The following is a 12,015-nucleotide window of genomic DNA, read 5'->3' as shown; positions in this document are numbered from 1 at the left end:
AGAAATTCCATAGAGTATTTGTGTGTTTTTTCTCAATTCAGCCTTCACCTTTGCATCCTTCACATTAACAACATCAATTTTGCCCCCAGCTTATGCCCTACCCATTTATCATCAGGCTAAAGAAGCACGTTTTCTTGATTGTCTTTTGCATATAGGGAAGTTTACATACAGGCCACTTCTGAACTTGTTGATGTGCTTTTTACACCTTGATGCTATCCCTAGGAATTGTTTTTCTTGCCTTTGTCTCTTATCTTATGGCAACTATTTTTATAGTGGGGAAAGGTCCTGGCTCTCATTGCTCCAGTAATGTATGGACTTGATATTGCTGCTCCCCACCAGCACAGTTGGGAAACATGTGCCTTGGACCTACAAGCAACAGACTCCATTGATTCCCTGTTTACTTCTGGGTGTTGCGTCAGACTGCTTTCCTTATTTTTCAAACAGCTTTATGTCAGGTGTGCACACAGCCAAGGGATGAAGGCAACTGGGGAACCTGTCCCCTGCTCCACTGCAGAGACCTTGGAGGAAATGCAGGCCCAGACCCCCTCCTCCCAATACTCCTGTCGCTGAGGTACAGGTTCAGACATCTCTTGTCCTGCGAATCTCGTGCCATGCCTTTCTCACCACACACAGCATACCCTCCCATCTCATCCTGTTGCATCCCATCCCAAACCCCCTTCAGGAAAGGAAACTCCTTGACTGAGCAGGTCAGTGCCAGCCAAGGCCCCAGCCAGGAGCTGCACCAGTGGGAGGGCTCCCTGTAGGGCTCATCTTGGCTCCCCTTGCTCCAACCTCTCCTTCAGCGCCTCGGTTGACCAGAGCATCTTCACAGTCCCACTGTGCCCCTGCTTCCTCGGGGTCCTGCCCTTTGGAGCAGGGCTAGCCTCTCTCGCTGAACTTCAGCTACTTTTAATGCACTGTCTGAAACTTCATCTTATGCTTCCCTGCCCATCTTGGGTTCTCACTGTTGCTAATTCCACTTTTTAATTTTTTTTAATTGTGCCCACTTTGGGGTTTCACCTCATTTTTCTACTTAAACTCCAAACACCTAAAATTAAATTAAATAAATAATGCCCGGTGCTATACAGTGAGGAACTTGGCTTTCCATCTGAGAGAAGCCACTGAGATAAAGTGCTATTAAGGTGAGCTGCAAACAGAGAACTAAAGGCAAAATCACTGCAAGCAAACCAGTGTTCATAGTTCCAAAACAATGCATCGAATCTGGAGCCAGCCTTGAGAAATGCTTTCATAAGCTCTGAGTCAACGTAAATGCAGGCTGCCAGCTGAAGGAGTGATCTTATGATGTCCCTTACAAAACAGTTCCAGGCTGCCCTGACAGCTCTTCTTGGTGTGGATGCTGACTGAGGGAGAGGTCACAGGCTCTGGACCCCAGCAGCAAGCATGGACTTTAATCTCTTAGACACATCCTACTCTCCAGGGGAAGTTTATTTAATTTCACTGATTTAACTGACTGCAAAAAACCCAATAATTTGATGCTATTAATCAGATTATACTAACTGGGCTGTAAATGGCTCCCATAGACTTGCAAGATCCACTGGAATACCAGTTTCAAGCAAAAAGTGCATGATCCCCTGCAGGGAGACGTGCCTGTGTGGGAGCCACATCTGCTCAGCCCCTGGACAAATTCAGCAGGGACCTTCTCAGTAGCTGGCTGCAGGTGAGGTTTTTCACCAGTTATTTAATTCTGCTGCCAAGGTAATGTCTCTTTGCAGCAGCACAGCCTCCTAGGGCTAATCCAAGGACTAAGCCTCGACAAGCAAAGCTATAGATGTTGTAGATAGGTCTTATCTGCAGCATTTCTTTACATGATATTTGTGAAAGAGAAAAATCACAACTCTACAAAAGGGGTAAAGCCTTCATATTCCAGTACGTACAGTGAAGAGCACCTGCCTTTTTCCCCCTGCAAGAACACTGTAAATATTGGAAAGAATTTAGGGAACTCCATGCTTTGTTATATCCCTATACCAGTCCTTTTTGTAACATGCAAGGTGGAGCCAGGGCTGTAAGCACAGCCTGTTTGCCAAGCCCATGCTGGTCTTCATGTGCTCGTCTCTTGCCACATCAGTCAGAGCCCGCATGCAGAGCCAAAATTACGCAGACCTGGGAGAGAAGGGTGCAGCCATGTACTTTTCCAGGCCACAACACAGCTTTTTTTATTTGGCAAAGGCTAAGCTTCAAGGCAAGTATTTTTAGACATATAAAAAAAATAACATTTTTAGGTCTAGAGGCCAGCTCCCTCCTCCTAATTTGAAAGCAAACTTTTTGTAACTTTTTAGGCTTGTCTGGCAACGTCAGTGTGGAACCAAGTATATCCTGGTAGAAACATGATAAAGATACAGCTGAGAGAGATACAAGACTGGCGGGAAGCAAGGTTATTTATGAAGCAGATAATTGCTAAAATAACTGTCAGATTCACAGCCATTCTTAAAAAGAAGACTTGATGTGATTTTTTTTCTACTACCCATTGACTAAGTGCATGGAAAGAAAATTTTCAAGCAATTAGGGTTTTTGGGGAGGTTTTGTTTTGTTTTTATTTTAGTGGGATGCCAATGTCACTTTTCTCTCAGCAGAGGGCTTTTTAGGCAGCTCCACCAATTACGGTTCAACAGGTAGTGCTACATGCCCTGGGGCAATCCAAAGGCAGTAGCTTCCATTGGTGATGATGATTACTGTTCTACCGATGAGAGTATTTTGGCAGATATCTAAACAACATCCAGATATTATGGTCATTAAAATCCACAAAACTTTCCATGAGAGCAGAGCAGTTCAGACCTGTGTCGTGGCCAGATTACAGCTGGTAGCTGTATTCCCCCTCTCCCTATTGCCCCATATACATTTATGGCATGTGAATGCAGCACAGCTAGCAAGAAAAAGAAACCTGTGCTCTAGATCTGTTAATGATGTTACCACCACCCTTATTCGAGAGGTGCCTAAAACTCTCCCTTCTGCTATTTCCACCTACTTGCATCATTACATTCATTGGGAGATTCCCCTAAATGGGCACATTCATCACCCTGCAAGCGAGGACCCTGCTGCTGACCCCCGCCTGCACAACCGGGCGTTTCACACCAAATATGCTGCTCCATATGCTTTTGTATCAGAGGCAACCTCAAGCTTGCAACCCAGAGAGACTACCCATATACCAGTGCTACTCTGGCAAAAACCAGTTAGGGTTACCAAAAAAAGTATTTTACATTTTCCAAACTGTACATAGCAGCTCTGTTACAAAGAACAGATTTCAGAGCCCCTGTTGAAAATTAGGTATCAAGTGTATCATATGTATGTGTATGTGTACATATATATCAGTGAATATACTATATGTATATATAACTATGTACAATACATACATAGCTGTGTGACTGTAAATGTGATACTCGAAGAGTATCTGAAGAGGAGTTAATGACACTGTCACAGCATATGAGACCCTGATCTTGTGCCCACACACTGCACTGTCTCCTCCCTTACCTCTCCCATCCCCCTCTCCCCGCCCCAACACCTGCAGCTGCTTCTTGTTTCTGTCTCTCCTGCCAGGCGCCTGAGCAAGCTGCATGTGGGAGAAACAGAGTTTGAGGATCCTGCATTCAAAGGGCTCAGGGAGGATGGACAGTCCCACCTCCTACAGAGCTGATCTGCCCTGCCATTTTTGCCGTATGCGGAATTCTCCCAGGGCAACTCCCCATGCACACGGAGATTCAACCAGCTGAAAAGCAGGGTGTGGAGAGACGTTCAGCTCATGGCCTCTCTCCTCCTCCCCAAATTTCTTCCCTTGCTGAACAGATTTAGCAGAGTGCTGAGTCGTATTAATGTCACAAAGAGTCAAACATTAATGCTCAATATTGAAATTCTTTAAGCTTTCAAATTTCTTCCTTTAAAAATTATTTCCTTTTAAAATTTTTATTCCAGTTTTTCTTTTTTTTTTTCCCACAAATGGCTACACACTATGCACAAATGTATGTTGAAGGGCAATTGCTTTAACCACAGCTCTTCAGGAAGGGCCTTAAGAGCATAGAGGAGCGTAGGCTGACCATGGCCCAACAATGCAATCCTGCTGGGGAAAGTGTAGATGCCACACTTGGATCTCTAAGTGGGAGCCTGGCTCACAAGCCCTGGGACACGGCATTTCTGTTACACATAGCACAGACGTGCCTTCACTCTGCTGCTGTGTCCCATTTTGGATGCTGCACTTCATGGGAGGTGTGGACCAGTCCAAGAGAGTGCAGAGAATACCAAGATTGATCAGATATCTAGAAAACTTGACTGGCAAGGAAAAATTGAAGCCAGAGGGCATAAGACAGAAGAATGACTATGATAACTGTCCATATATCATCTTTGCTGCTGCAAAGAATACAGGGAATATCCCCACAGACAGAAGAAATAACAGCTCAACGCACAACGAGGAGGAATCAGGTAATACAGTTAACAGCAGCTTTCTCAGCGTGAAGGTGGTGATGTCCTTGCAGTAGTGCTTGGAAAGGCTGTGGTGTGATGGAGGTCTTCTAGAAAAAGTCTGTTGGGAATTACACAGTTTTGGCTTTAGAGCAGAGGAATGGAGTAGATGGCGCTCTATTTTCTGTGATTTCTATCTTATGATCCTGCCCAGCAGTCTTAAAGTGAAAACTTCACAAGCTCTGAATGCACTGCCTTTGCAGTGGAGTGCAGCAAGCTGTGTTGGTCTTGTTTATCTGTAGCAGAGAGCCAACTTTTAAGTGAAACAGCATGCACAGCTATACAGAACTTTTATATTGGCAATAAAATGCTTTGGCCAAGAGAAAAATATTATATTTCACACAAGAGTCTGTTCCAGTACAGTGTAGATTGAATCAGCTTAGCTCTTCAGTTTGGCTAGGGGAAAATGATTTAATTTTAGTTGCATCTCTCTTCCATCTCTGACATATCTATCAAAATACTGGACTTGTAAGTTAAAGTTTCTAGCCACTGTAAATTCAGACTCAAACAGCAAAGCCTGTCTGGCAAGCTGAACTATACAACTAGAAAAATAATATTCTGTAAGCCTGCCAGCTATTTTGTTTATTTTGAAGGCTACTTTAAATGAGAGAAGCACAACCATGACAGGCTCTTCATGCAAGCTGTGCTGAACTGGACTGTAAATAGTTCATACATGAGACCAGCTACTTAATTTTAAGATTTCCAGAAAAATCACTTGTAATACTACATTGGGGTAAGGTGTTTTACTTAAAACGTAAGTGAGAGCTATTCCTATATTAGCCCCAAAGGTGTAAAGGTACAGCAAATACAATACTGCAGGTTTGAGATGGGGGATTTTCCTTGCTAACACAGAAAGTGTCTGTAGGATACAGCCTGGGATAGGTATCAATGCAGCTCCCATGGCTTGCAATTCTTTTGCAGTTCTCTGTTCCTCTAAAATCTTCATTTGAATGAAATATAGATGATTTGCTCATTCCTCAGTGTATACTCCTCATCTAAAGAGAGATGGAGGTTGTGAGTGATACGTTAGCAAATTCTTTGAGGCATTTATAAAAGCTGTTAAAAGCACAAAAAACCCAAATCCAGCCCTCAACATCTGTTGGAAAAAAAAAAAAAAAAAAAAAAAAAAAGGAGTTGTCTGAAAAATCCACAAGCGAGGCTAAATGACAGAGTAGGATTAGAGTCAATCTTGATGATCAGTCATGAAGCCAAATGTCTAAAGAAGCAAAATATTTGAACAGACACATAAGCTACTTTATTATAATAAATGTTTGCCAGGATCCTGAAATCCTGGGGAAATCAATCTTGGATAAAAAATCCTATCTTTTGGGTGGACAGAACAGTGTAACACTTCTCTAAATTACATTTACCTGTACTGATTACATATGTTCAAGATGTATATACCAAAACTAATAATAATAACTAATGTTATATCTTATGAACCATGAAGAACATAATCTGTCAGGCTATGTTCTAAAATCGTCAGAAGATAAATACTTCACTTAGGAACCACAAAGTGCACTTTTTCTAAATAACTGAAGATACCAGGTTTTGGAGAAACCGGAAAGGCTTAAGCAAACATTGAAACAAGTATTAGCTGTCCTCCAGTAACACAGTTATAGAGCTGCTCAGGAGAAATAGGTTTATTTAGTAGTATCTATCTCAGACTAAAAAGTGTGTGGAACATTACAGCCTTACACACATACACATGTTAGTTTTATAATTACTACTTAAAATCCTAAACAATAGCTGAGCATTTAAATAGAAAATCTGCTTACTGTCACTATGTAATTTATTTATGTTACTTTGAAAAAGAACAGTATCTTTTGTGTGGTCTCTTTGTTAATAAATGGGAATCAACTCTCTCCCTAGTCTGTATGAGGATTATGGTAATAAGAAGGTAATTTCATCTGCATATTTTGGATTTTAAAATATAAGGGGAAGTTTTAGAGATTAAAAAAATGACTGAATTATTAGCCAAAAATCTAGCTTAATTTAATTTCACATAAGTTTAGGAGGATGCTTAAAAACAGCTCAGGCACAAAACCAGATGAAGTGCTGGGTGATGTGTATGCAACTGGAGTTAACGGAGCTTTTGTGTCAATTAAAAATTAGCTGCAGTATATTGAATGCTGCCTTGCCTCTCTCCCTCCCTGGGTCCAGACCATGCCTTAGAGTGTAAAACATTTTAGTCATCCTACAGGCAGACAAATATTTTGAGAGAGAAACAAATTTCCAGCATGACTTGCCTTAGAGCCAAGGGCTCTATAAGCAAATTCTGCACAACCAGAGCTTCAAGAAAGCATAATGAAGTAAGCAGATGGATTTTCATCAATACCATTTCTGAAATGAGAGCGCTGTATCGAGCTACGGGAAAGTTTTTTGGTCATTCTGCTGCAAAGGTTCACAGGAAGAAACACAAAGGGAATTGCGATGCTGGTGGCACAGGACCCAGGCAGCAAGGCACAGTCACTAGCTGCCTGCAAATTTATATATAAATTTAATTTTATATATTTATTTGTATATTTAAATATATATTTAAAATCAGGACAACTCATGCCCTGCAAAGTGCAGGGCTGAGCAAGGCCCAGTGTGTTTGTTTATCCCTGAGCAGCAGAGATGCTGAAGAGGTGTTAGATACTGTCATGATGGGGTGGAGGTGAGCTGGGAAGAGGTGATTTCAATACATTGCTGGAAACCTCTTCTTCCAAGCACAAAGGGAATGGTATGCTCTATCCCAAAGGTGTGCCCACAGAAACAGCTCCTAAAATCTGGTTCTCCTATAAAAGTGGAAAGACCAAAACCTCAGAGTGGCTGAAGGCCTGTGAACAACAGAAGATAGTTTGTGCAAAGGTTTGGAAGAGATCAGTAGATTCAAAGATGCTCTAACATCTAAGCCCAAATTTGTATAGTAAAACAATCTGATTTATACCATATGCTGGTCTCAGTAATACTAATTTTCCCCCATTTCTTCCTTTGCTAATCTACTAAACTTGTTTTTTCCATGTTTCAAAAGAGAAATGATCTATTCTCCCCCTTGATTTTTCAAAATAAAGCCAAATTTTAAGGTTTTGAAACCACTCTTTCTGTTGGCTGGAGCCAGTGTGGGCTTATTCCAGTAAGGAAGGATCATCAACCCAGATTGACAGTGTATAATTACTGACTACACACACACATCATAGATACATAAAGCATAGTCTTACAATTAACTTTAGAATTTAACTTGTCTTATTCTTGCATTTGAGTAGCGTTTCAAAAAAATCCCCTTTATTTATACACAGACACACTCAGAGTATGAAATACTCTTTAATTTAAAGCCTGGTGCCTGCTTGCACCTGTGCCTTCCTCTTGTGCATAAAATCTGTTTGCTGACATTTAATACACAAGCTGCTGGCCTACTGCAGCTTACGATGCTGAGGGCACAGAGCTGCCCACTCCCTGGGGTCACTCTGTACCCCCATTGCTCCATTGCCCACCCCCTCCCTCAATTACAGATAACCTGCAGGCCAAAGAGTACACCGTCTATCCCCCACATCATTCCCTAGTGCATCCATCCTAGTTCACTTCTTTTTCCCCTCTTTAGTGCAATACTATCCCTACTCCCACACAGGCAGCCTATTTCCAGGCCTGGGTGGGCAGAAGTATGGACAAGGACTATAAGAAGGAGCAATGTGATGTTCTTAAGAGGGCAGGGGAGGATCCCTCCTACCCTGTGTGACAGAGACCCCACCAGCCCCTCCATTGTTATCAATGATAACAACTGTCTCCAACTATCAGTTTAACTGAAACATTGACTCAGCTTTTCCTCTCCTCTAAGACCATAGTTCCCTGGATCTTCGCATCTTTACAATAGCTTCATGTAGCATGTGCCTTAAAGTACCTGCTGTTGCACTTACTGGCATGAAATCTCTGCTTCCAACAGAGTGGGCTAGTGCTTTGTCAAGACCTTCAAAAGAGATGGCTACTTCGGGTATTTATGATACTGAGGTAACAATCTCTTCATCGTACTAAAGTATATTTCAAAAATACAGGTCAAACTTCACCACATTCAACCATGCACATTTGGATGTAGGTGATTTACAGTGCTGTTGCAGGGCAGACATTCATCAGACCCTTCACAGGTTTCCCTACACCTCCAGAGAGGTTTGCTCTCCTTTGTACTTGAAGTGGATGTCACACCGACACACACGTTTCTTCACTTGCTTCAGTTTCTGCTTCTGCTCTACCACATTTGCGAACTCCCAAAGGCAAATTCTTACACCTATGATTGCATTCAGAGATGTCTTGGGCAAAAGAACAAGCATCAGGCTTTTGCTACCCACATTATTTGCAGAGTTTAGTTAAGTGAAAGGGAAGAGGTGGTGAAGCTTTAGGAGCCAAGATCTGGAACAGAAAAAATGGCAGTGCTGGCTGCTTTAAAATATGTACAGCCTCTCTCCTTCTGTAATCCCATCTCTGAAATTCTTATTTCATCCCCTCATTACCACTCAGCGTCTGTCACTTCCCACACTGCTCACAGCACTAGAAATACACAATACATGGAAAAAAGGTTTTCTCTTTTTAATAAAAATATATTTCATGTTCTAGAAGAGCTGGATCACTAACTCAGTGTATCATCTTTGTGTCACTGCCACTACTTCTACCTACCACAGGAAGTTTCAGCTGGCTTTTTCAGGTATTAAAGAGTTATTAGGATATTTTTCCCCATGCGAATAAGTTGCCTGAGCAGGCAGCTCTTAATGTGGGGTGAGAGATGGGGAAGGAGGGGCAGGAGAAAAGATCCATGCCAAAAAAGCAAAGCAATGTCAGCTGTGGCTACTGGAGATTTCATGAACTAGACACTGTCACCCACCAGTAAGTAGCACCTCATATTACCAAAGTCTCAAATGCATTTGCAAAGCAAATCTTCCCCTCCTCCCCGCCAGCTACAGTTTTTCCTCTAGACTTTCCTGATTGGTTTTAAGGCAAGTCTCTAGCCCTTGCAGTTGCCTTACTAAATTTTAAGAATGGAAGTTTGGATAGCAGCCTGATTTTGCAACCAGCCTGAAATGCTAGGATGGTCCCCAGGATATTAGAAGACAACAACAATTCAGTTGTCACCATTCAGGCTTTCACCTGGGGAAACACCAGCATCAGTTCAGAAGCCCTCAACTCAAACTACAGTACGTTTTGAAAGGCATACATTATAAAACACAGCTAAAAATCTCAAATAAAGCCAATTAAAGTTAATGACTCCTGGTCTGAGTGAGTGGTGGGGGGTTTTGGTAGCTGGGAAGGGGGTTCCAGTGGCTCCCCCAGCTTCAAGTCAGACCTGCCTTTGCACCAAGGCCAGGTCAATTAGCTGTGCCTCTGCAATAACATATTTAAGAAGGGGAAGCTGGGAGGAGTGGTGGGAGTTGTGAGGAGAAGTTGTGAGGAGAACATCTGTGTGAACACCGAGGTCAGTGGAAGGAAGGAGGAGAAGGGGGGAGGTGCGCCAGAGCAGAGACTCCCCTGTATCCCGAGGTGAGACGGCAGGGCTGCCCCCTGCCACCCATGGGGGTCTATGGTGGAGCAGAGATCCACCTGCGGCCTGTGGGGGGCCCCACGCCGACCCAGGTGACTGTGCCCGAAGAAGAAGGCCGGGACCCCATGGGAAGAAGGCCCTGCTGTTGTAGTTCAGCACTGGGAGGACTGCAACACATGGGGGGGACCCACACGCCCATGGGAGTGACTCATGTCAGAGCTGATTTGTGGAGGACTGTCTGCTGTGAGAGGGGGACCGCACTGGAACAGAGGAGGAATGCCAGATGTTCCCCTGCTCTGAGGTGGAAGAAGCGGCAGGACTGACTGCACCCCCCATTCCCTGCCCCCTGTGCTGCTGGGGGGAAGGAAATAGAGATATCAGGAGCAAAGCTGAGCCTGGAAAGAAGGGAGGGATGCAGAGAGGTGTTCTCAAGACCTGCTAATGCTTCTCATGGTCTTACTCTGTCTGTTAAATGTTGTTGCTGTTAGTGTATTAGTGTTCTTTTTTTCTTCCTCTAATGAGTCTGCTTTTTGCCTGTGACTGTAATGGATGGCATCTCTCCCTGTCCTTACCTCAACCACTGAGACTTTTGTTTTATTTTCCCCTTCTCAGTGCTGGTAGGGAAGGGAGGAGTGAGCAGCTGTGTGGTACTCAGTTGCCCTCTGAGCTCAAACCATGACACAAATGAATGGGGAAGAGGAGTAGGAGACACTGCTAACCCCAAACATCCAAAAAATGAGTCAGTTCTGAGGAACAAGTTACATTTTTTTGTTCAAACCTCAGAAAGCTGAGTTCATGTTCTCCAGGTATATCACTCCTTAAGGCACCCAAGGCTTAAGGGGGAGCCACAAAAGTCTCATGTGGCCAGAGGTGCCAGGTTCTAAAGAAGCCAGCACACAGAACAGCAAAAGCTTGAGTAAGGGATGTATCGGCTGTCTGAAACCTGTCCTCCCCTCGTGAAAAATGCAAGGGAAGAAGACAGTTTCTTCCTCCCACAGATGGAAGCCCTCCTTCCACCCACTCTTCTCTATAGCTTGTACTGAGAAGTGGTTAGTCATAGCAGGACACAGATGCGTTCATGCCTGGCTGATGAAACTCAGATGATAACAAGAACATGTTCTTGTCTACAGGCCAGGAGAGAACCACTTATTTTTCTTGCAAGCCAGATTTTATAACTCCTTTGTGATGGGGAGAACAACTGTCACTTTTGTTTAGCCCTACTCAGCATACTAGGGAAATACACTGGTTTTACTTCCCACAGCACACAAGCTTCTTGCTCTTCCACCAAGTTTGCTTTTTGTCCAGGTTTCTATTTCCTCACAGGATATCAAATGTCACACACCCCGCAGGCTTGAAGAGCTATTGGCCATGACATCTATAGAAGACTAACAAGAATGAGGACCAAGGGTTGTGGACATGGATGAAGCTGATGCAGAAAGGCAATTACTGCATGGCAGGGGCATGTACCTGGCAAAGAAAAGGCCCTCATGCTGAGGTTTGGCCCCTTTGTAACATTGCAAACATTCACCTACAATTCAGCAACTTCATCTTAATTTGATTGAGACACTATTGAACCAGTCTGACTATATTTACATGTTTGGTTATGACTGTCCTCTGAAAATGCTGTCCTTACTTTGTGAAGACATGCACAACATGGTGGTAAGAAGTCGAGTGCTCCCTGCATTTGGCAACATATAGCACATAGGAAGGATGGGCAAAACTATGGCCATCCCCTTCTGGGGGTGCACTTTCTGACCTTGTTCAGGTCTTTGTGCTCAAACAGTAAGAAAACACAGCAATTTGCTGAGCCTTACAGCTTTCTAATCCAGAACACCCTGACTCAACAGGGCACTCATCCTAAGGCTGAAGTATAAAATCAACTTTTCCAAGGCCAAACTTGACAGATTCAGAATACCATCATAGTAGAAAGTAAAAAACGCAAATGAATAAACAAAAAAACCCTCTCAAGCAATGGCACTCTCCTACTGGTTGCATAACTTGGAAATGTCTTTGAAATCCAATTCAAGATTCAAACCTTACCA

The sequence above is a fragment of the Strix aluco genome, chromosome 3 (genome assembly GCF_031877795.1).
Source record: "Strix aluco isolate bStrAlu1 chromosome 3, bStrAlu1.hap1, whole genome shotgun sequence".
Classification (NCBI taxonomy): Eukaryota; Metazoa; Chordata; class Aves; order Strigiformes; family Strigidae; genus Strix; species Strix aluco.
This window is presented reverse-complemented; position numbering follows the sequence as displayed.